This window comes from Cryptomeria japonica, chromosome 7, assembly GCF_030272615.1.
Source record: "Cryptomeria japonica chromosome 7, Sugi_1.0, whole genome shotgun sequence".
NCBI lineage: Eukaryota > Viridiplantae > Streptophyta > Pinopsida > Cupressales > Cupressaceae > Cryptomeria > Cryptomeria japonica.
Window position 1 is genome coordinate 662,491,908 of NC_081411.1, and position 27,424 is coordinate 662,519,331.

General features: G+C 34.2%; 1 long non-coding RNA gene across 1 annotated transcript; it reads right to left on the reverse strand.

Annotated features, from left to right (window-relative positions):
• Window positions 1–7,687: 7,687 nt before the first annotated feature.
• LOC131071158 (uncharacterized) lies at window positions 7,688–8,627 on the reverse strand. Its single transcript, XR_009112479.2, has 2 exons — window positions 8,498–8,627; window positions 7,688–8,177 (listed from the first exon to the last, which is right to left on the reverse strand). It is a non-coding gene; the product is annotated as an uncharacterized LOC131071158 (long non-coding RNA).
• Between the last annotated feature and the right edge of the window lie 18,797 nt (window positions 8,628–27,424).

The window sequence follows — 27,424 nt, forward strand, 5'->3', positions numbered from 1 at the left end:
TGCCTTCTAGGCTTCTACTTTCACTCTATGGAAAGTTGTAAATGGTTAGATGGAAAAAATGACCTCTTAAATGAATAAACATCTATCTCTTTCAAGTTTGTTCCAAATCTCTAATAACCACCCATGTATGTATTATTCTTTATGTTGGGTGCCCTCTAAAGGTTCTCCCTAGAATCTATTAAAAAAAATATTAGAAATTTTTTATGGACTTCTTCATATCAAGATAAATGCTTTCATTGAATTGCTCATGGGTAGTAACTTTGCAAGGCTTGGTCTTATAAATATAATTGGATAATTAGATTCCTTAAGCTATATTTATATTATAAAAAAATTATTTGTTATTGCATTCCTACTAGAGTGTTAAATGGGTGCAAATCCTAGAAAGATCTTAATCTTCATTATATTTTCATCGTGTAGAAGGCTATTAAAGTATAGGGTATTATTGTCATCAAAAGCATATGGAAATCTTGGGAAACTCTTATGCCATGTATTTTATTAAATAAAAATATATTCCAAACTAGTTTGTCCTTTAACCATTAGGCTCTTTAATAGGCCCCTACAATCACTTGATAGGATAAAACTCTTAATGAAGTTCCTTGAGTCCATGTTTTAATTTTTTTAATAGAGGTATTAAGAATCTACCAAATCTTATTTTAAGAACCATTAGGAGTCTTATTTCTTTCCTTGATGTTTATGTGAAGTATAGAACCACTATCAGGATTTAAATTGGACTTCTGGATTATTTTTAACTCCATTCCTATGAAAATATTGTACAAATTTGAGGTTAGAGATTTTTTAAACCATGGTGGAAGGACTAGAAATGGTAAAACAATACAACATTTCATAATTATCAGCCTCACAAAGGTTATGATTAGATTTCACCCCATTCACATATGGTGCAAAATCTTAACAACATATGGGCTCTCTAATCTTCATTCGGTACTTAGTAGTGTAAATTTTATACTATTTGGCAAGCTATCATTAAGTTAGAGCTAGCCCATTTTTAAGTTCATTATCCACGACCTTTGAATTAACTCCAAATTGATTCATTAGGGAGTTTCTAATCGTTGTTGCTCTATTTGTGATCATATATAAACTCTTGAATGACATTTTTAGTCTTGCTCTAGAGTTCAAATAAATTAACATTAAATGAATATTTTTTAAGCTCTTTTAGGCCTAAGTAATTTTCGTAGAATATGATTCTTCTAGGAGATTGGCCTAGATTCCTTGCTAAATATAACCAAACATGACCTACTTTTAGAGTGAAGATCCTCTTTTTCATTTAGAAAGATAGAAATTTCACTCTTTTTGTTTGATTTACTATTGATAAATATTTCTCTATGTATTCTAAATCTATGATATATTCCAATGTATTGATGCAAATTCAAGTATTCAAGCTAATAAAGTTGCACTTGATGTGGTCCACATACAAATTCTTCTTGATATTTAGGACAATGCTCCTTATATGATTTCTAGAGTACCATTGACTTCCCCTCCTTCAAATAAGAACTAGTTGCCTTTTCAAGGGCATTAACACAACAAAGAATACCTATTGGCCTAATGATTCTTATGCCTCTTAGTGTAGAGCCTATGGTCATAGTGCTCATGATTAATCTCAATCCTCTCACCCACATCGATCTTCTCTTCAATGCCACTCTAGAGAAACTTTAAGATGGCTAGATAATGGCAAATTCCCTCAATTTGCTCTAGCCATTTCTTCTACTAAGGCCACTTCTCAACTTCCTAAACAAATACAAACCAATGAGGATAATCTCGATGGTGCTCCTATTGATTGGGAGCTTATTCTTAACGAACAAGAAAATCCGAAAGTGTGAAAACTAAATGACTATAATTTACCTCCTACTATTATGAATTGTGAAAACTCTATGCTTCATTTGATGAATTTCCCCACAAACAAATTTCCTTGTGATAAATTTATACATTAAAAATCTCTAATAGATCATTGAAATGTGAATCACAATAAAAATGAATGGACACATGAAGCATGGTCCATATAGATTAACTTGTTTGTGGGTATGAATGAAGCCCACAGAAAAGTGTATTGACGCGTGGAGATTAAGGTATTGATAATAGAACGCGCTTTCATAGCTAAGTCTATCAATCATTAATGGCGGACAATGTGACAGCTTCTTTTGACGTTTGTAGACTTTAATATGAAGCCTTTTCGTTCTTTAAACAGCTTCATATAAACGTGGGTCGGCGACACTTTCCAGCTCATTCAATGGATACACCTGCAATGCCCATGGAACTCATGTCTATTATCTCAACGTCACTTGTCTATTCAATGTCATTCTTCACATGTTAAAACAGTTCTATGCTTAAAGTTTTAAATCCAATTTTAAATATTGTTTGTTTAGAGACCAAATTAGGTAATAGAAATTTGAGAATTTTGTTTTGGTAATGGTTATTTTTCATACAAAATAGTATTTGATCAAAAATACAAATTCGTATAATACAATTTTTTTTTACAGATTTTTTGTTGTAAAACAGCATTGAAAAGGCAGATTAAGAAGATTGAACCAGTAGAAATCGCATAAAAATCCATTATGATTTGCAGGTTTTGTGTTTCTGATCAAGTTTTGTTTTATATGGAGAATAAACTGTTCCTTTTTTTGGTTGGTCAAAGGAATTTAAAGGTCCATATCAAGTCAAATCATTATGTTGATCATTTTGAAGAATCTAAATTTCGTGTTGGGTCATTTTTCTAAAGAAAAGATTTACATATCTTTGGTTTTCATTAAGATAGGATAGAATGATATGATTTTTTTTCCAAGAGATAGTAAATCTTGTCTTGAATCTCTTATTGAAGTGGACATCTAGATGAAAAATATTATGTTGATTTGAATATATTGTTGTAGAGCTGACAGACACAATGATCTTTCAACATAAAGTACTTTGACTCCATGCAAGTTGAGGACAACATGCAATGCATTTAGATCAATAAAGTACTTTGACTCCATGCAGGGTGAGGACAACATGCAATGCATTTAGATCAATAAAGTACTTTGACTCCATGCAAGTTGAGGACAACATGCAATGCATTTAGATCAATAAAGTACTTTGACTCCATGCAAGTTGAGGACAACATGCAATGCATTTAGATCAAATCTAAAGAATCTCAAACCAAAAGAAAGCCTAATGTATTTGGGAGGAATAATATGTTTGTCTTCTACATGAATATAGTTCTTCAATTAGTATTGCATTTTTGTTGACAATAGTTTTGTAGAGTTGAAAAGCATAATGAGCTTTCAAGATAAATTACTCCGACTCCATGCAAGTTGAGGACAACATGCATGCATTTAGTTCAAAGAAAGAATCTCAAACCAAAAGCAAGCCTAATGTATTTGGGATGACTAGTATGTTTGTCTTCTACATGAATATAGTTCTTCTACTAGTGTTGCATTTTTGTTGACAATGGCTTTGTATAGTTGACAAGCATAATGATCTTTCAAGATAAAGAACTTTGACTCCATGCAAGTTGAGAATAACATGCATGCATATAGTTCAAAGAAAGAACCTCAAATCAAAAGCAAGCCTAATGTACTTGGGAGGAATAATATGATTGTCTTCTATATGAATATAGTTCTTCAACTAGTGTTTCATTTTTGTTGACAATGGTTTTGTAGAGTTGACAAACATGATGATCTTTTAAGACAAAGTACTCCAACTCCATGCAAGTTAAAGAAAACATGCATGAAATTAGTTCAAAAAAAAAATCTCAAACCAAAAGCAAGCGCAATGTACTTGGGAGGAATAATATGTTTGCCTTCTATATGAATAGAGTTCTTCAACCAGGGTTTCATTTTTGTTGACAATTGTTTTGTTGGTATGATCCTCATTGATTTTATGTAGATATTGTAGATCTCATTTCTAATACTTATAAATATATCTTTCAATATATGAGGCTCATTAATGGAAATTTACTATGAGGAGTATGCTTGATATCAATATTATTTCCTTGCAAGAAACCCACACATTAGGCATTCCAAGTATTCTTGATCCCTAGTTTGCATTCCCTCATGGATTATTGAAGAGAGTTGAATTGATATTAGTTATGCCGAATTTTTGTATTTCCATACATCTTAATGCATGATCTAACATCACTGCATAAAAAATAGTTTAGATATGAAGAGGATGAATCTCAAATTTAGCCAAAATGATTGCATGTGGAACTAACCAATTTTCTTACAAGTTTTTGGATAACATGGACATATTTTTTTAATTAACCCAAGCACATCTAGCACTATGAAAATGAAGTCTCCAAATCTCACAGCCATAAATATTATTGTTGATATTAAAGATTAGAAGATACACGATTTTCTTTTGCATTCTAAAACTAGAGTTGGAATTAATTTCTAGCTTAGGTGTATTAAGTGTAAAATGACCCTTGCATAATCTCCCATCCATATATAATGGAACATATTGAGTGCATGTCTCATGAAAGGCACATCAAGTTAAGCATACAATGAAACCACAACCAAATCTATTTCATAAATGAAATTAATTCCATGTGCTTCTTTCTTAACTTTGTTGAAAACCACTGGCCTTCACTTTACTAAAAAGTTCACTTACAAACCATTTGTGTTACAAAATGAAATCAATTCATCAAGATGCTAGTGTAATCTTGTAGTGCTATATGATAGGAGAGTATTTTTATTTATAAATAATAAAATAACATCATGATTATATCATAAAGAATGTATATAATAATAATCTTTTTTTCTAAATTTGTAAGGGTCTCCTCCAATCCATCGATATATAGAGACCGAACAAAGAAGGTGAAAGTGGAAAATCCTATTTACACTATACGGGTGCTATTAATATCCTCTAGAGACCTAATAAGAGTTTGAACCTAACCAACCACTTTCTCATGAAGTACCATGACAACAACCAAAAGCACAAGAATATGTAAGGGTCACAATTGCTAGATAAGAAGCTATTTAGGAAAAATGTTAAATCCCTTTGAAAATAAATAAAATAATACTAAACCTTATGATTATCCTTTCTTCTTTAGATATAACTCTAAGCACTAATATGTACTCTATTAATTGATGGCTTTTTCTAAAGTTCCTTTGCCTTTTTGTTCAAAGTTTCTTGGAATCTAGAAATAAAATCATTTAACATTATATCAAATAGATTACTCAAGGTGTTCCCAACCATGATGGTTCTATATTTTTTCTCTTGTTGGTTTCCTAATTTAAATATTGTACAAACAAAACAAGATGTCCATGAATGAGGGAAAATCCATGACAAGGAACCATGTTAAAGAGATCAACAATATGTCTTGCTAAGAGAGTTGGACTATGCTTAAAAAATTATGATATTAGGTTCTCCCTATCATTTGGTTTAGCTAAATTGTGTTAGAATTATTTTCTATACGACCAAATTGATGTGCATTTATGCCTCTAATAACCTATTTTACACTAATATGTTTTATAAATCTTGAACAAAATATTCACTGTCATTCTCTATAGTTATATGGCTCTATTTCAAGTCTATGTGTCTTGTTTAGAAACATTGAATGTTGAAGCTTTGTTTATTTCAAGTACTTTAGGTACACATTTTCCCATGCATTTGCTATAATATAATATAGTGTTGCATTTATCTTATTGGTATCTAATTGTAATGTGGTAAATGGATTTCACTAGTTGAAACATTCAAACTAGGAATCAAAACCATTTCCATCAATGCTACATTTAAAGACTAATAAATAGGCCCAACAGAAAACCCTTGGGAGAGTTGGGCATAGTGGTTGATTATTTCTTTATCACGATTTGATTGATTGGATAAGATAGGTACAAAGAAGTAGGCTAAATAGTACAAAATTTACAGATAAACAATATAAATAGACAAACAAAGATTTGAGAATGAACTAAGCTGTACACAACTAGAAAGAGGATGTAGATAGGAGTCTATGACAAAAAAATGAGCTCAAACTAGTTGTATATTGTGGCCTAGCACCCTAGTCTTGACAAGTGTCCATGTGTTGCATATGGGTCAAATTGATCTTAGGAGCTTCTAATCTACCTTCTAGTCAGCTTTTAGGTCCAAACAACCAAACTATGGTGTTAGGTGCCCTATTCCTCTATTCTAATCAAATTTGTTTGGTTTCTTTTATCTTTGTCTACTTTGTTCTTTTGTACATTCAGTTTGAACCTAAAACTTGTTTTTGACCTAAAAATGCAAAAAAAAGAGGAAAATGGTTTTGGGTTGTATAGAGGCTTTCTTAAATTAAACCTCAAGTTAGAATTAATCCTACAACAACGATGATTAGGAAAGAAATAGAAATTTGAAGTAAAATACTAAACTAAAACAATATTACCTCAAGATTAATGATATTGATGACAAAAATGAGGTAGGGGTAATGTTTTAATTTTTTATGATAGTTTGAGAAAGGATAATCAAATTGCTTCTTTAATCTTTGATAATGGGGAGACATTTTAAGTGTTTGATCCATCATATCAATAGGATGTTCTAATACTTCTTTTGACACTAAAGACTTTGAAATATTTCATCTCATTTTGAATATTAATTTTAACATGGTTTGAGAGAGAACTTGCATCATTCCATATCATGATTGAATTAGTTTGGGATCCCATATTTTCAAATGATTCCATCTTCCTATTTCCATTTCTATACTCATGCTTGAATTTGTGATTCTAAAAGTTAATCATGTTATAAAGTGTCTCCCTTTTGATATTTTGATAAGACTAGCTAGGATTGGCTTTAGGTTGCAACATATTGAAATGAAATTTTTAGAGTCCCCTTCTATTATCATTTTAGTTACACCTTTATTTATTATAATTTGAATACCATGGAAGATAATTGTAGCCTCATCATAATTTGAAGATTGAATTCCTAGATTGACAACTTGGGCAAATATCAATATAACCCTAGAATCTTTTAGAATCTCTTGGAAGATATTGGTAATTATGAAGTTTTGATGATAGTGTATATTTAATGTACTCTATGTATATTTTAGGTAGCCACTATAAATCTACATGTAAATACACCTATTTATTATTGCCTTGGAGATATTAGTAGCGCTCATAGAAAAATAAGGAAATCTAAGATGCCCAATTTAAAAGGTGGCCATCAATATTGACTTGTATGTAATAATCACATAAAATATTGCTAAAATGAGAGGGGATATGCTAGATTATATCAGATAGAACTTCCTATATATATATATATAAGTAATCATTGGTAATAAGCCTCAAAAGAGCAAGAAAATAAAATAAAAAATAAAAAATAAAAAAAATTGACTAATACTTTATACATTAGAATTTCAATGCCAATCGTGCCCTATAGGTAGGTAAATGGCATAGTTTCTCGATCAAAAGCATTTTTTAGTTGGCTAGAAACTGGTCAATAGTTTAATGGTTAAGAATCCTACTTATCTTTTTCTATTTTGTAAAGTTAAGTGAATACATTTTAAAATATTTTAAAGATGAAATACCATATTCAAAGGAAGGAAATAAATTGACATATATAATAACTTTTCTAGTGAATAAGTGTTAAATACTTGTATAAAGAAGTATTTTTATACTATATTCATAAAAAGATATGTGTGGAATGACATCACACCCCAAAATATAAGCACGGCAAATCTTTAAATGAAAACATTAAAATGAGATCAACATAAATAGAAAATTAAACTAGTAAGTAGTAAAAGCTATATATTAGTGGTAGTCTTTGGATATGATCAAGTCCTCTTGAGTCATTGGGAAGGTCCTAGCCATTAGGAACGAGTTCCTCACCTATAAAAGCTTCTCCATTATTATCCACTTTCCATTTGGTAGTTGAGTTTTATTTCTACATGAAGAATGACCAACAACAATGAAATTTGTCATTGCCCAACTAATTAGAAGCACCTTATCGCAAGATTGTAAGGTAATGAAAAGTAGTCAAGCTTGTTGAGACCAACCATGAGCTCAATAACTCTCAAATTTGTGCTAAGGTGGCTAAGAACTATAGAAGCCATGAAAATTGTGCATACTAAGATTGTGACTCCATCTGCATCGACTTCCACAAGATGGCGACTAGTTCCTATTAGAGAGAGGTTAGTGGGATTGCGGTGACCATATAAAGTGCATTACCCTCAAATAGTTGAGTTATACCAATAGATGAACAATCTCATTAGCTTGCATGTATATCTGCATGTAAACATCAGAACAAATCATAGATTTAGTATATACATAAAAAAATGAATATCAACAGGAACTCCTAAAGAATGAAGAGCTTAAACAAATAACACATTATTTATTGTTTTAGAGATCAAACCTTCAAATTAAAAAACAACATGCAAGATTACTTATGTATCCTGAAAACAAAATAAATTTCTATCATTATAAAAATTAAACAAAATTCCTTAACAAACATGCAATTTCTAGACGAACCAGGCAACAAATTATATGAAAAAAAACTCATAAATCTATATGCAACTGAATCAAACTAATCAAGCAAGCGCACTAACAGTTTGGTTTAATCAAAATATATGATCAATATACTGTTACGACTGTTTCTTCACAGTCTTGCAAGCTGCACACGAAGATTTATATGCAGTGCATTAATTTCCGTGTGCAGCTTGCAAGATGTAAAGAAGCTCACAAAGGATAATCTGCCTGCCCCCTTCATCTCTATATATAATATATAATATCCTGATCTGCCCAAACATATGTGTGAATGTGTGTGGTAATATGTTTGTGAACGTGATATCCATGTCCTTACCTAACTCACATATAATAATTTATCCTATATGATAATAATATAATATATAATATCCATGTCCTTACCTAACTCAAATATAATAATTTATCCTATATGATACTAATATAATATATAATATCCATGTCCTTACCTAACTCAAATATTAGATAATAATATAAAACGTGCAAAGTATGAAGAATTATGACATGTGCATCATGTATCTGCACACCTAGAGATCAATTATACTACACAAACATGAACCCGGGATTAATATAATCAAATTTATAAATCATCAATGGAATCTAGCCTTGACAAATACAATTTAAATAGGGGAAAGGACCCAGTAGTTGAGCATGTTCCAATCGTTGTGAGGGTTGTTGATACCTTTTGTTCCAAAAATTGAACAAATAAAACCTATTGTTTGAAACAAAAAATATCAATTTTTGTTAGGAAATGTACCAACAGTTGTTAGGAAATGTACCAATAGTTGTTAAGAAATGTACTAATATTGTAAAAAGTAACCAATCAGGTGATGCCACATCGGCTGCACAACTATTGGGGTCTCTTTTGCACGCCTATTGGTCTCACTTTTTTTTGGGGCTGTTTTGGACACCTTGGCAAAAAGCATGCTGATGTGGCATCATATTTGATGATGTGGCCCTGAAACCTTAGTTATAAGCAGGGGACTTGCCAAGTAAGCTGCTGTAAAAAAATCGGAGTGATTCGAAATTTCCAAGTAGGATTTTGAGAAGCGTGAAGTTAGGGTGCACGACTACTGGGTCCTTTCCCCTACATAGATAGAGACTACTCAAAATCAAAGATGAATATCAATATAATTTATTTAATTTTTAGGACATTTAATTTCCACTAGTCCTACTTCATTTAATCTAAATTAATTGATTAATATTTTATGCATTTATTTAATTATTCTAGATCATTTTATGTAGAGGTATATTTTTACTACCTCTATATTTTACTGAATTTAAGAATCCTAAATGATCTTAAGTTTAACTTTAGCCTTCATCCTCAATAGAAATTTTAGATGCAGTTTTGCCCCACACACACACACACACATGTATATGTATTTACATACATGTATGTAATAACCCACCATGCTTAACCCAACAAATTTGACCATTCTTTTTTTTTTTTTTAATTTAATCATTTGTGTTTGATTCAATCGCATACTCTGGGCATCCATCCATTAGGATTAGGCATTCATCCATCCGGGATGAGCATCTAACCATATGGGTTAGGCATCTGTCCATACGGGGCATGAGGTTTCATCTATCCAATACAGGATATGCATCTACCCATATGAGGTAGGCATCTATCCAATAGGATAGGGGGTGCTCTGGCCAGAGACTTAGACTCATCGGGACCATTCGGGTCCTAAGCCACTCACTAAGTACCACACTCTTCTAATAGGAGTGCACCGAGGTCGCCGTCCTTAGGAGTAATTAAATAACATAATACAAGCTTGAATTCTGCCTCGGAATTTGGCTTAAAGCCTCGGGAAGTCAAGCAAATCCATACGGGATTTCTTCCGAGTATGCATTGAATTACTTTTTCCTTTTTAATTACACTTATCTTCCAAATTAGGATTCTACTCAATCCTTCTTCTTACCAAACCTAGACCCCACCCACGAACGCCTGAGTACTATGGACAACTCCGTCCCAAGACTGCCTACATACCCGCCCCTTGGATTTTAACTTCCAAGTGTCCCTTATTACTCCCCGATGATTTATAGGGACGATGCCACAGACGTCATTGATGCAACTTTATTAGGCATTAAGTGCAGTAGTTCAACACGACAACATTACTTGTAAGCATGACCCAGAGGCATTGTATATACAAAATGTTACTAGGTTTTGGTTTTCCAACTTCCTTTATTTAGTTTTCTTAACTAAGAAACTTATGAAAACATCATGCTTGAAAACAATTATGACTTGAACATGCAAAATTAGACATTGCAAAGCTCAATTAATTGAAACAACTACTTGATGAACTACTTGGAATTAAAACCATAACTAAATTATTTAATATTCAAAACTTGAAATGTAACTTGCATAATAATGACAATTATGAAACTTGCATATTAATAATTAAACGTGTAACTTGCATGGAGATGAAAACGTCAAAAAATGTAATCAATGTACAGAAATTTGCATGAAGCAAGGGTAGTGTAAGTTACATGCAAGGTTAAGCAATGTGTTGACTTCTACCATGAGAATAATTGCTTATAAAGTCACTAGTCCCAAAAATAGAATTTAACTTAGACATTTGGTTCAAATCATATTAATATGAATTAATTGCTAAGTGAATCTTAAAAAGATCTAATTATAAATTTTGGTATAATTTAATTTAGAAATTATAAATTTGCTAAATTTAATTATAAATCTACTAAGGGGGATTAAATTTTAAATTTACCTAAGTTAAATTTTATTAAACTAAAATTTGGATTAAAAAAATTAACAAAATAACAAGTTGCCATGAGTTTGATTTTTTTTTAAAATGGCTTTTAAAAAAGGCAAGTGGGAGTGGGGCCCCACGGGTCCCATCACCACTGCGAGCTTGTGAGTACAGGCCCGCAGTGGTGAGGGGACTATCGTGGTCCCCTCCACTACCATGTGGCCACTGTTGTATCAGTGACCGCAAGTTAGTGGAGGGTACCACTTCGGTACCACTCCACCTGCGGAGGTAATAACTCCACTCCCATCTCCTGCGACGGTCCGATATTTCGTGCAACGTACGAAGTACTGTTTTGTGCACTATATCAATATAATTCACTTGCATAGATTTATATATATATATATATATATAGTTTTTCATTCCAGTTTATTAAATAGCATAAAAGAAGAATGTATAAACAGATATATGTATAAGAGGAAAACTGTTAATGTAAGAGTGAGAATAATAATTTAATCACAGGGATGAAAATAAAATAGAGAAATAATTTGTTCCAGTGATGTATAGATAACCAATTTATCACAAAGATAGGTAGATGATTATGCTGGGAAATACAAAGCTTTCAAAGAAGATTTCCAGGAGTTAATATTCACAGAGAGGGGTTTATATTTTATTTCCACAGAGTACAGCGAAGTTTATATTTTATTTCCAGATGTTTTTTAGTTCACAAGGCTCTTAAGGAATTAAGATTTATGAACAAATCTACATTCAGAGAGAGAAATGGATTTATTTCTACATTCACAGAGAGAAGTATATAACCAGATATATGTGAAATAAAAATATTAATGTAAATAATGAGAATAAGGATTTATTCACAAGAATGAATAACACAGAGGATTATTCACAGAGAGATTTATATCTTATTATCAGGCATTTTCTGTTCGTAGGGAAGTAAGATTTTAATGCAAGAAAAGAATTGCATTTAAATTTCCAATCCAGTAATGAATTGAGAGAAGAAAAGCAAGAACTGATATTTTCTAAAGGAAATTAATGAAATAATAAAGCTATCTTTCACATGCAAGCAAGATCTGATATTTCTTCTTTAAAGAAAAATTACACAAATAATAAGCTTTCTTTTTCAATATTATCCCTAAAGAAGGATTTACCACAAAAGAAAATTTTATAAAGGAAGATCTAGAAGCTATATTTTGGATGATACCATTTTCTCATATGGGAATGTGAAATAACAAGAAGAGAACCTGGCTTATCAAAGTTTGATGTTGAATCCTCTCCAACCTTCTAGCTATCCTCCTTAGATCCTTCCTTGCCACTTGAGAGAAATCTTTCAAACAATTTAAGAATCCTACAGCCAAAATGTAACTACCAAAGGAAGATCCTACTACCAACAACAAGGATATTTGGGAAATTTTCTTCAAAACACAATCAACTCCCTTCTTTGAAAACTTGCTTACAATTTATAAGAAAAATCCCTCAATTCCACTATCTAGAGAATTTAATTAAAAATGAGATTCTTTTCCAATATTGGACTCGTGCAAATTGATTAATAACCTAGTGGGGGGAGTTACATGCAAGGCATTGAAGATTCCTCTAGAAGCTTCTAATTCCTCCTACAACATGTGCCATATTTGGGAGGAAAAATAAATAAAATAAAAATAATGCCTTTTGAATTATATTCTCCAAGTGTGTGTGTGTGTGTCTATTTTTATTCTTTTATAACATTTATTCAACCATTTTTAATAGCTTAACCAAAAATTTAATAGAATTGCATCAAATCAAAAAGTGATAAAGGAGGGTTGTGACATCCTGCCCCCCTTAATTTGTGCATCATCTCGATGCACTTATTGAATGTATCCAAAAGAGTCTATAGTTCACGATTAGTTAAAACAAAAAAGGAAACAACTGTTGGATTTCCCTGGTATCTTCCCACGTGGCATTCTTTTCATCATACTGGTTCCATTGTACTTTGCATTGATCAACCTCCCTGTTGCGCAATTGGCACTGGCATCTCTCCAAGATTTTGAATGGCTCTATCATTATTCCCGCCATTTCTTGGACCTGTAAAGCATCCCAATTCAAAATATGTTTCTCATCAGGTACATACTTTTTAAGAAGAGATACATGGAAGACATCATGGATTCAACTCAACTGGGGAGGTAAGGCCAACCAGTATGCAACTGGATTAATCCTTTCCAATATTTCAAAGGGTCCAACATAACGAGGTGCAAGCTTGGTCTTTTTCCCAAACCTTATGGAACTCTTGTGTGGCCTAACCCTTTGGAAGACTTTCTCTCCCACCTCAAACTCCCTTGGTGTCCTGTTTTTGTCTGCATAACTTTTTTGCCTATCTGAGGCTTCCTTCAATCTCTGCCTAATTTCCTTATTTTTCTTTTCCATCTCCTTCAACATATCTGGTCCAACAATTACTCTATCTTCAAGGCTATCCCAACTCAAAGGTGTTCGACATGGTCTACCGTACAATGCTTCAAAAGGTGCCATTCCCAAAGATGTTTGATATGTATTATTGTAAGCAAACTCTACCAGAGGTAGGTACTCTTCCCATTTCTTCTGTTGGTCCATGTAGTACATGCAAAGTAGGTCTTCCAAAATCTGATTTGTCCTTTTTGTTTGACCGTCGGTTTCAGGATGGTATGCAGTGCTAAAATTTAGCTGAGTTCCTAGGCTATTTGAAGAGTTGTCCAAAACCTTGAAGTGAATCTAGCATCTCTGTTTGATATGATTTTCTCTCGCATTCCATGCAACCTAAATATTTCCTTAGCAAAGTGCCTAGCCAAGGTAGGTGCATCATCTGTCAAATTCCCCAGAATAAAGTGTGCCACCTTAGTGAGTTTGTCAATTACCACCATTATTGTATCATGCCTAGAAGGTGACATGGGCAACCCTTGCACAAAATCCATGCTAATGACTTGCCACTTGTGTTGATGTACATCATGTAATTGTAATAATCCAGCTGGATGTCTATGTTCTGCCTTTACTCTTTGACACTCCAAACATTTAGCCACATACTTAACTATGTCATTCTTCATCCCTTGCCAAAAGTATAACTTCTTTAGGTTTGCATAAAGCTTGTTAACTCCTGAGTGCCCTGAATAAGGGGCATTGTGAGCCTCCAACAAGACTACTTCCCTTAAGTCTCCTGAATTAGGAATATAGATTCTATTATTGTATCTGAGCAACTCATCTTCATCTAATGTATACCCTTCAACCTTAGGATCAGTTGGATCGTATTCTAAAGTCAATTTGACTTGCTCATACCATGGGTCGTGTCCCTGCTCATCCATCGCTTGCCTTTTTAAAGAAGTTTTGAATGTTGCTATAGTTATCAAGTGTCTCCTCCTACTTAAAGCATCTGCCACCCTATTTTCCTTCCCCTTAATATATTCAATTTCAAAATCATATTCACTTAGAAACTCTAACCACCTTCTTTTCCTAGCATTTAAGTGGGGCTGGGTAAAGATGTACTTTAGTCCTTGGTTATTTGACTTTAACTCAAAGGGCTTCCCTAGTAAGAAGTGTCTCCATTTCTGTAGGGTATGCACAATTGCTACTAACTCTAAGTCATGGGGTGCATAGTTAACTTCATGAGTCTTTAGCTTCCTAGATTCGTAAGCTACTACCCCTTCATCTTGGATAAGTACTCCTCCCAAACCTTCGATAGAAGCGTCAATTATGATTGTGAAGTGTCCATTCGGATCTGGTACTTTTAGAATGGGTGCTGAAGTTAGTTTTCCCTTCAAGATTTGGAATGCCTTATCACTTTGTTCTGTCCATACGAACCTTTTACCCTTCCTTTGTAATGAGGTGATGGAGTTTTCTATCTAAGAGAATCCTTCCACAAACCTCCTATAGTACCCTGCTAGCCCCATAAAGCTTCTTACCTCAAGAAATGTTTTTAGGGATCGACCATTCTATTATTGCCTTTATCTTATCTAGATCAACTGCTATTCTTCCTTTGATATTATATGCCCAAGGTAGTGAATCTTTTCCTCGAAGAAGGTGCATTTTGACAGTTTCCCATATAACTTATGTTCTCTCAACCTTTGCAAAACAATTTGTAGGTGTACTAAATGTTCCTCCTCATTCCTAGAGTAAATCAATATGTCATCCAAAAATACCAAAACAAATTTGTCCAAGTAGTCATGGAGTACACTATTCATTAGGTTCATAAATGTAGCTGGGGCATTGGTTACACCAAAAGGAACTACTGTGAATTCATAATGCCCATATCTAGTCTTGAAAGCTATCTTCAGAATGTCCTCCTCCTTAATTCTGAGTTGATGGTATCCTGACTGGAGGTCTATCTTTGAGAAAACTGTTGCTCCTTTCATTTGGTCAAAAAGATCCTCTATGCAAGGTAAGGGATACCTATTCTTTATTGTGACCTTGTTCAACATCCTATAGTCGATGCATAGTCTTAAGGTTCCATCTTTCTTCTTAATGAATAAGACCGGCGCTCCCCATGGTGATACACTTGGCCTTATTAATCCTTTAGCTAAGAGTTCCTCTAATTGCATTTTGAGCTCTTGTAATTCAGTTGTGTTCATTCGGTAAGGTGCCCTTGACACTAGTTCAGCTCCTGGTAGTACATCGATAGAAAAGTCAAACTTCCTTTTAGGAGGTAAGCCGAGTAATTCTTCTGGAAATACATCCTTGAATTCTTTTAAGAAAGGGGTATTCTCAAAGGTTGGGGTATTTTTCTCTTTTCCTTCATCAATTTCAACCATATAGATTAGGCCTCCTCTTCTTCTTTCCTTCTTTAATTGCATGGCTGATATGGTTTCTACACTAATGGGGTTAAACTATCCTTGGATTTTGACCCTTTTCCCCCCATCATCCAAACATTCAACAACTTTGTTATAGAGATCTACATTAGCTTGATGGTTTGTTAACCAACTCATTCCAATAATTACATCATACAATCCTAGGGGTGCCACATAGAGGTCTACCCTTGTTTCAAACTCAGGAAATTGTACCCTTGCCCTTGGCAAACACTTAGTTACTTCCCTAGTTGCCTTATCCCCATATTGAACCGTCCATGATGACTCCATTTGACTAACTTTTAATGCATATTTTCTTACTAATTCAAGTGAGATGAAACATTCAGATGACCGAGTGTCAATTAGAATTGAAATTGGTTGTTCAAATAGTGTATCGGTAATTTCCACGGGAACATTCTGGCATCTTCCTCTTCGGTTCCTAACTGCTGCATGAATCCTTTGTTGGGGCCCTTGTTGGGGTTGATTGGCCCTAATCTGACCTTGCATCCTGGGACACTCTCTAGTAAAATGGTTTCCCCCACACATGAAGCATCCACCTGGAGGACCCCTCCTACCTTGGTTCCTAGGGGGATCATTCCTTGTTTCATTGGCCCTGGGTGGATAAGTTATCTTGTTCTGCTAGTCATTCCTGTTATAGTTGCCTCTGTAATTATTACCCTTGTTATTATTATTATTTCCATTCCTCTGATATTGATTAGGGGGTGGCCTTCTTTTGGAAGAATTATTACTTTGACCTTTGTTGAAGTTAGTGTTCCCCTTGAATTCCTGCTTCCTTTTGAAAGAGTGGTTCCCATTATAGTTCTGCCCTGCTAGTGTTTGAATCTTCCTTTCTTTCCTTAGGGACTTTTCAAGCACTTTGTTCATGTTTTTGGGTCCATGCATGTCAACCTCTGCCCCTATGTTGGTATTTAGTCCCAAAATGAACTTGCTCGCTTGGCCTTCTTCATCATTCTGGTACATAGGTACATACTTAAGCAATTTGGCAAATTTATCCCAATATTGTTGGACTAATAGGGGCCCTTGATGTAGATTATGGAATTCTGTCACCTTCTGATCGAAGAAAAATTGAGGGATCCACCTTTCTCGGAAGTGGTGAACAAATTGATCCCATGTGATCGTATCCCTGCTATACCCATTTTTCTCCTTGGTGTTGGTCCACCAACTAGCTGCCTCCCCTGTAAGTTGATAGGAACCCCATAAGGCTTTGGTTGTTTCACTAAAATCTCTTAGTTCAAAATACTTTTCCATTTCATTTAACCAATTCTCAGCTCCTTCAACAATTTGCCTCCCATCGAACTTAGGAGGGGTGATTTTCTTTAAGTCCTTGGAGAGTTCCAATATGTTACTTTCTTTTCCATTGCCCATCATATTCCCTTGATTGCTACCAAGGTTTCCATTTTTAGTACCACTTCAATTCTCAATGTCATTCTGGCTTGCCCTAAGGTCCTGCATCGATTGTTCCAAGAAGTTGATTTTATCTCTTTGTTCGGTTAGAAGGTTGATTATAGCCTCGATCCCATCTTCGTTATTTCCTAGGTTATGTTGATCCCCTTCATGGTCTTCCTCATGGTTTTCTTCATGGTTTTCCTCATTTTTTTCTTCATGGTTATCTTCCCTTTGTCTCCTAGTGGTAGTACGTCTTCCATTACCCCTTCCTATTCCTCTTCCTCTTTCCCTTCCTCGAGCCATTCTAGGGTTTTACCTAAAAGTTAAATTATGTAGTTAGTTCTTGATTTAAGATTTAAAATTTAATTTCTACCATTGCAAAAAATTCCCTTAGTTGTGTAAATTGAAGTGAGCACAAGGCCTAGATTTGAACCTTTGCTCTGATACCACATGTAATAACCCACCATGCTTAACCCAACAAATTTGACCATTCTTTTTTTTTTGTTTAATTTAATCATTTGTGTTTGATTCAATCGCATACTCTGGGCATCCATCTATTAGGATTAGGCATTCATCCATCTGGGATGAGCATCTAACCATACGGGTTAGGCATCTATCCATACGGGGTAGGAGGTTTCATCTATCCAATACGAGATAGGCATCTACCCATACGGGGTAGGCATCTATCCAATAGGATAGGGGGTGCTCTGGCCAGAGACTTAGACTCATCGGGACCATTCCGGTCCTGAGCCACTCACTAAGTACCACACTCTTCTAATAGGAGTGCATCGAGGTCATCGTCCTTAGGAGTAATTAAATAACATAATACAAGCTTGAATTCTGCCTCAGAATTTGGCTTAAAGCCTCGGGAAGTCAAGAGAATCCATACGGGATTCCTTCTAAGTATGCATCGAATTACATTTTCCTTTTTAATAACACTTATCTTCCAAATTAGGATTCTACTCAATCCTTCTTACCAAACCTAGACCCCACCCACGAATGCCTGAGTACTAGGGACAACTCCATCCCAAGACTGCCTACATACCCGTTTCGGCATGGGATCAAGGCATAATGTATGTAGTTCTATTTTCTACTCTATGGTTTGATGTAAATTGATTTGTGGGTACGCAACCCTTTCTAGGGTCAATGTCTCAGACAGTTTCTTTGCGATTGCTACCCATGGTGGTAGCACTTAAGCAAAGGCTTGAGATGGCCTATTGCTTGTGGCCTAAAATAACTAGCTCCTAATACCTATCATAAGCATCACCCTTGACCAATTGTCAATTGACAACAATTCTTCGAGATTAAATCAATTTCATAAAAGCATTTCACTTAAACAACATTAAGGGGGTTTACTATGGTTTAACTCAGTGGATGAAAAATCATTTAAGGATTATCGATCCAAGGGAGATTATTCGCCCCTTGTATTTTAACTTCCAAGTGTCCCTTATTACTCCCCAATGATTTATAGGAACGATGCCACATATGTCATTGATGCAGCTTTATTAGGCGTTAAGTGCAGTAGTTCAACATGATGGCATTACTCGTAAGCATGACATAGAGGCACTGTATATACCGAATGCTACTAGGTTTTGGTTTTCCAAATTCCTTTATTTAGTTTTCTTAAATAAGAAACTTATGAAAACACCATGCTTGAAAACAAATATGACTTGAACATGCAAAATTAGACATTGCAAAGCTCAATTAATTGAAACAACTACTTGATGAACTATGTGGAATTAAAACCATAACTAAATTATTTAATATTCAAAACTTGAAATGTAACTTGCATAAAAATGACAATTATGAAAATTGCATATTAATAATTAAACGTGTAACTTGCATGGAGATGGAAACGTCAAAAAATGTAATCAATGTACAAAAATTTGCATGAAGCGAGGGTAGTGTAAGTTACATGCAAGGTTAAGCAATGTGTTGACTTCTACCATGAGAATAATCGCTTATAAAGTCACTAGTCCCAAAAATAGAATTTAGCTTAGACATTTGGTTCAAATCATATTAATATGAATTAATTGCTAAGTGAATCTTAAAAAGATCTAATTATAAATTTTGGTATAACTTAATTTAGAAATTATAAATTTGCTAAATTTAATTATAAATCTACTAAGGGGGATTAAATTTTAAATTTACCTAAGTTAAATTTTATTAAACTAAAATTTGGATTAAAAAAATTAACAAAATAACAAGTTGCCATGAGTTTGATTTTTTTTTTAAATGACTTTTAAAAAAGGCAAGTGAGAGTGGGGCCCCACGGGTCCCATCACCACTGCGAACCTGTGGGTACAAGCCCACAGTGGTGAGGGGACCATCGTGGTCCCCTCCACTACCCTGCGCCACTGTCGTAGTAGTGACCACAGGTTAGTGGAGGGTACCACTCCGGTACCACTCCCCTTGCGGAGGTAATAACTCCACTCCCATCTCCTGCGATGGTCTGATATTTCGTGCAACATACGAAGTACTGTTTCATGCACTATATCGAATATAATTCACTTGCATAGATTTTAATAATAATACTATATATATATATACACATATAAATATACATATACATATATATATGTGTATATATATATATACATATACATATACATATGTATATACATATGTATATGTATATGTATATACATATACATATGTATATACATATGTATATGTATATGTATATACATATACATATGTATATACATATATATATATATGTATATATATATATATATATATATATAGTTTTTCATTCCAGTTTATTAAATAGCATAAAAGAAGAATGTCTAAACAGATATATGTATAAGAGGAAAATTGTTAATGTAAGAGTGAGAATAATAATTTAATCACATGGACGAAAATAAAATAGAGAAATAATTTGTTCCAGCGATGTACAGTTAACCAATTTATCACAGAGATAGGTAGATGATTATGTTGGGAAATACAAAGCTTTCAAAGAAGATTTCCAGGAGTTAATATTCACAGAGAGGGGTTTATATTTTATTTTCAGACATTTTTCAGTTCACAGGGCTCTTAAGGAATTAAGATTTATGAACAAATCTACATTCAGAGAGAGAAATAGATTTACTTCTACATTCACAGAGAGAAGTATATAACCAGATATATGTGAAATAAAAATATTAATGTAAACAATGAGAATAAGGATTTATTCACAAGAAGGAATAACACAGAGGATTATTCACAGAGAGATTTATATCTTATTATCAAGCATTTTTTGTTCATAGGGAAGTAAGATTTTAATGCAAGAAAAGAATTACATTTAAATTTCCAATCCAGTAATGAATTTGAGAGAAGAAAAGCAAGAACTGATATTTTCTAAAGGAAATTAATGAAATAATAAAGCTATCTTTCACATGCAAGCAAGATCTGATATTTCTTCTCTAAAGAAAAATTACACAAATAATAAGCTATCTTTTTCAATATTATCCCTAAAGAAGGATTTACCACAAAAGAAAATTTTATAAAGGAAGATCTAGAAGCTATATTTTGGATGATACCATTTTCTCATATGGGAATGTGAAATAACAAGAAGAGAACCTGGCTTATCGAAGTTCGATGTTGAATCCTCTCCAACCTTCTAGCTATCCTCCTTAGATCCTTCCTTGCCACTTGAGAGAAATCTTTCAAACAATTTAAGAATCCTACAACCAAAATTTAACTACCAAAGGAAGATCCTACTACCAGCAACAAGGATATTTGGGAAATTTTCTTCAAAACACAATCAACTCCCTTCTTTGAAAACTTGCTTACTATTTATAAGAAAAATCCCTCAATTCCACTATCTAGAGAATTTAATTAAAAATGAGATTCTTTTCCAATATTGGACTCGTGCAAATTGATTAAAAACCTAGTGAGGGGAGTTACATGCAAGGCATTGAAGATTCCTCTAGAAGCTTCTAATTCCTCCTACAACATGTGCCATAATTGAGAGGAAAAATAAATAAAATAAAAATAATACCTTTTGAATTATATTCTCCAAGTGTGTGTGTGTGTGTCTATTTTTATTCTTTTATAACATTTATTCAACCATTTTTAATAGCTTAACCAAAAATTTAATAGAATTGCATCAAATCAAAAAGTGATAAAGGAGGGTTGTGACAATGTATATATATGTATATACATGTATATATAGATGTATGCATATATATGTGTGTGTGTGTGTGTGTGTGTGTGTGTGTGTGTGTGTGTGTATACATGTATATACATACATACATATATATATATATATATATATATATATATATATATGTATGTATACATGTATATACATATATATATATGTATGCATATACATATATATCTGTTATGCCTTGCATAACACACCCCAACTTTTCACTTCCCTAGCTGGGGCTCCCTTTCTGCTTTGCTTTGTCTTTGTCTTATTTTCTTTTCTTTCGCACTTCAGAACCCCAAATCCTTAAGATCCTGAGGTGTGTTTTGTTCCTTTTTCTTCTTTTTCTTTGTCTGACTTCGGAATTTTGGACTCCCAAAACTCCAAAGTCTTCATTGTTTTCCATTTTGACACTCCAGAATCCCAGAATCCCGAAGTGTCACTTTGTTGTTTGATTTTGAAACCCTAATATTTCGGACTCCCGAAGTACTATGTTTTCTTCTTGGAGCCCCAGGATCCCGAAATTCTGGAATCCCGGGTTCTCTCTTCATTTTGTTTGTTCCTTCTTTGGAGTTTCAGAACTCCGGATTTCCAAGGTCATTTTCCTTTTTACCTCTGGAACCCTGAAGTCATTTTCGTGTCGTTATGTGTAATGCCCCACGAGGAAACCCCGAAGGGATAAAGCTAAAACACACAAATGGGGTGCAAATAATTTTTTTTTGAAATTAAACATACCATAATGATACAATGAGTTATCAAAAGCTCAGATAACATAGAGGAAGACTAAACAATGCCTAAGGAGTTTCCCAACGTGATTACTTAGTCTAACATCTAACTCAACTCATGATATTTGATCCAATTAAGTAGGTTAACTTAATTTCATGTTGTTACTTTAAACAAGGATATAATTTGTTCAGTAAATTAAAATTATAGATAAAAGGATGTGTTCATGCATTATGGTTAAAGATGTAGCTAACATAAGGATATTCACCCATTAAAGTTAAAACATAGATAGTTTGTGGACGCTCATCCATTAAAGTTAAAATATAGATAACTTAATGAGTTTATCCATTTAAATTTAACCAACCCTTACGTTTAAACTTTCATTAAAACTTAAGTCATGCATCTAGTTTTATAACACACTTTAATTTCATTATAAACTAATGAGTTCTTTCCATGCATACTTAATTTCATTATCAATAATTGAATATATTCCATTATTCTAATCTACATTCTTTCATGATCCAAATTTATGTTTAATATGATGACTAGACACATGCATTTAAAATTAATTTCATCTAATCCACTTGATACATTCTAACATAATTCCATCCATACAAGTTAAAAACTAAAAAGGAACCTAAGAACATAAGCACCACATAACACCAAATTGATATCGGAGTTCACCCCTAGAGGGCTACATCTCCGGGTCTGCTCAACTGCAAGACCCCTTTGATCATTAAATAAGTTAAGAATACATAAGGTTCACATCTTTTACAATCCTGCCATCAAGGCGAACATAACCACTATACAAATGACCACTCCGGTCAATAAATACATAAATGATCCCTAAATAGGAAAGGATCCAACTGAGCATAAAAGAAGCAAATACAAAGTTCCACTAGAGCATCCGCAAAACTAAGTCATCGCAACCCAAGGTCTAGCATGATATCAGGTACTCACAAGGGCATAGGCAACATAATGACTCCACAATAGTCCTCCTATCAAGATAACTCAACAACACACTAGCAAGCATAAGGGACAAGTGTCATCACACAACCTGGTATGGTTACCATGGTAGGTCTTCATAGGTTCCAGCCCCATCCACTGGGTTACCCTGGCAACCTATTTCGAACCTCTGGCCCATCCAAGCCTCATGTGGACCCACACATCCTTTCGTGAAGACAAGGATGATGGTTTGCCATTTCAGGCCTTCTCCCAGCATGTTGAGTCTGTGTTACCACTCGTCCCATGTGTGAGGCACAATTATCTTACTTAGTGATTCATTAACTAACTCTCCAATATGCTATTAGGTTATCACTTATTAGACACACTTCCGATGGGTTACCCAACAACCACTTTGGGCACGACCCCCAATCGGAAGCCACTTTCCCATACGACACTAGACCATACTCAACGAACTCCTAAACCTAGACACACACAAGGTCAAGCAACTAGAGTTCAAAATGGAGGAAACAACCATTTGGTCAAACATGACTTCATATGAGGTGCACTGACATATGGTACTTTAACTAGAGACCTGACGAGCTATGGTCAACCACAAATCATCATTCAACACCCACATAATGGACATGAGCAAATACAACACCACCACAAAATAACTATCAAACTCAAGACTGAGGACAAAAACAGGTACCCCAAATCAATCCATGCAACAGGGTCCAATCAACAAATCAAGACACTAATACATTTGGGGTCAAATTCCGATGGAGGTTTCCGACGGACAAGGAGCATTGTGTGAAAATTTGATTTTTTTTTTTAAATGCCCGTGTTCGTTAGAATTCTGACGACCTCGGGCATTTTATTTTTTAAAAAAACACAAGGCATTTTCATTTTGAAAGCAAACCGAAGTCGTCTTGCCTCCCTACCCCCCCCGCCGGAGCGATCTCTGCATAAGCAAGGTAAGAACTCTTTGTTTTTTAATGAAGGCAACTAAATGTTTTTTGCAACTGGTTTTTTTTTTCGAATTAATCCATTTTGTGCATATCCCGCGATCTTAAAATTCCATGAAATGACATCTCTTTGAGGTATTTTGTCATACATTTCACATGTCGTGTGTATGCTACCCCATTTTGCAATTAAAACCCCCTTCGATTATGCTTTGATGCTACCCCATGATTGGAATTGGTTGTTGTGTCTTCGGGTTCGGGTGTCCAAGCAACTATTACTTCCTGGAACTATTGCTATCCCACCCTACCTATAGTTTGATAGTTGTACAACCAAAATAGAGAAACTTGCCATTCCATATATGGATGGAAGCCGGAATCGCTAATCCATGAACAGGAAGGCGTAAACCATTACCCGGGGATAGATAGAAACTAGATACCGGACGAGGAAACCAGGGGTGGGTGGATATCAGGATTGTGTGTGGTGTTTGAGTTGGGTTTGCACCTCAGAGTTAGGGTGAGGGTCGAGGAGGGAGGAGAGGATGTGTATGTGAGGGGAATGAGGGAGATTAGTAGTATGAGGTTTAGGGTAGAGATTGGTGATTCCATTTTTAGAGGTTATTGAGGAGGGGAATGTGGGGAATAGGATTAAATAGGTTGTGATTGTGAGAGTGGGTGAATTGGATTAAATAGATTCACCGAAGAGACTAAGCAAATTCACATAATGATAGGTGGATTTTCCTAAAGATGAAGGGATAAGACTTAACAAAAAGAGGACTTAGGATGATGACAAGGAGGATTCATTTAAGGACATGGTATATTCACCTAAGGGATAGTGTATTCTCCCAAGAATATGGAAAAATTATTGATTGGTGGAATGACATACTAGATCAAGGAATGATACAAGGGTAGATTCACCTAAATATAGGGTAAATTCAGCTAAAAGGGTACCCATGAGATTGTGGTACTGAGTACCTATCTATGGATGGTGTATTTGGATACAAGTATGATGAAACCATGCTTGTGTATGATGAAACAAAGTCCAGATCTCTATTATAGGTCCAACATAATCTCTATTATTTGAGACACCATTTTATTAGCATATCCAATTAGGGTAATTTATGGGTTTAATTATGGATCATGTTGTCTATTTCCATGCACTATTGAACTTATTTGGATGTATTGTGATTATTTTAATTTTGAAGTTATAAATAAATTATGTTTGTACCTTAGAAAGGGTAACTCCAATTGATGTTTGGGCAGTTTATTTGAAAACTTATGGTGATTACTGCCCTATGTTATGTAATGGAGTTATTTTTACACTAAGTAATTAACTAGAAAAATGAATTTGTATTGTTGTACAAGTATGATGAAACCATGCTTGTGTGTTTACATGTTTGTGCATCCTATTGAGAACCAACCTCACTATTGAGGATCTCAATAAATGTGGTGTTAAGTAGAAGAATGGAAAACTCAAGAAGCTATGGTGACATATTGTGGCATTAGTAGGGATTATCTCTATTGACCACACCTTTCAAAGATAGTATCCCCTAGTTCTCCTCATAGAATGGACCATTGGATGGCTCATAGTGGTATCCTATCCTACATTTATCTTGATGGCATTGCCGATAGTTGGTATGTGGTTCTTGGTACGGGTTTCCTCTTACCCTATTATCTTATTTATATCTTTGTTCCAACGTGTGGAGATTGATTTTTGTCATGCTATGATGATTTTCATGTTTGCATTTGTTTTGACATTATGCAAATAGATATGATGTCACACCATACTTATGTTTTGATATAGTGTAGGTGATGGTTACATGTTGTTGATGGTAGTGATTTGGGTTCAAAGACACAATTCCACACACACACAAATATTTGAAGATGCATTTTATATTATTCCTTCTTAGTGGCGATTAGTGTTGGAAGATTTGCACACATGTAGAGAGGAACTCATGTTAGATACAATAGGTTATGTTTGATAACATTTGAATGTGCCTCATGATGTATACATATAGCTTTGGTGTGTGACATGCATGCACATTTTTCCATAAGACACATTGCTATGTGGCATGTGCCCTATGCATGTCATCTTTGTGATGCACATTGCTATGTGCAATATGGCCCTAGGTGTGTCTTCTATATGAGGCATATTGCCATGATATGTTATGATTTGTAGTGTGTAGGCTACAAATGCATGCATGAGGGACTATTATTATAGTCATGTTTTTTGGGCATGTAGCCTAGGCATGTCTTCTCCATTAGGTACATGGCCATGCCGTGTGGGAGTTTTTGTGTTCATGCCCCAAATGCAAACATGAGGGAATATTATTGGAGTCATGATGAATCTTCACTCTATTTAGCCACAATTTCTAGTCATATAGTTATGTAATGTGCACTTTTAAGGATTGTGAAGTTTCCTTCAATTATTGATGATCTCTCATCTTTGTTGCATGGGCCAACAATTTTATTTTATCTTGTTTGAATTAGTTTAATCACTATTGTGAGTTTTCTCTATTGTGTAGTTATTGTGGCTATGCTTGATTTGCTATTGGAATTGAACACATTTATTTGACTTATTATTGTTACTATTTTTTCTTTCTTTCAATATTTATGATCTTTGGTAGTTTAGTGAAACTCTTGCTATTTTTAAATGTTGCCTTCTTTGTTGTGGTGTGATTCCTCACCAAGATCGACATAGATAACCTTGGATGAGTGTATATAAGGAATCAAACATTGGGAAAATTTGAGGATAGGGGTAAGTGTTTGTTGTATGGGTAGCTACGATCCACTTGTACATTCTTAGTGATTATTGACAGCTATGTCTTGGAGCTGGCTAATCCCATTAAACAAACAAGGGGGAAGTCATACATAATCGTATGGATCCTCCCTAGTTGTGTGTGGATTCAAGATGGCCATCATTTCATATGGTTCTTGGTTACTTTGTGAGACCATGGCATCCTCTTAGACTAATATGTGAGCCTTGTATTGTTATCCCTGCAATGTGGATGAATAAGTGTATGTTTAAATAAATGCTTTGCTTAGAATACTCAAAAATGTCTCTCAAAAAGTCTGCAATAGGCAAACTTTTAGTAAGAATTTGTAGACACAATGCTCAAAAATTCACACAATCAACTACATTAAATACGTTCTCTATTAAGTTCAATGGTTTTGGTTCGATTTGCAATTTTTGTGAAGCTTTTGCACTGAAGTTTCCATAGCCTGGTTTTTTTGCCTGTGAAGAAAGACCATGTCAGATAATATCAGCGAAGAACAAAATAAGGAGACAATTGCTAGATTATGGTCTAACTTGAAAAGA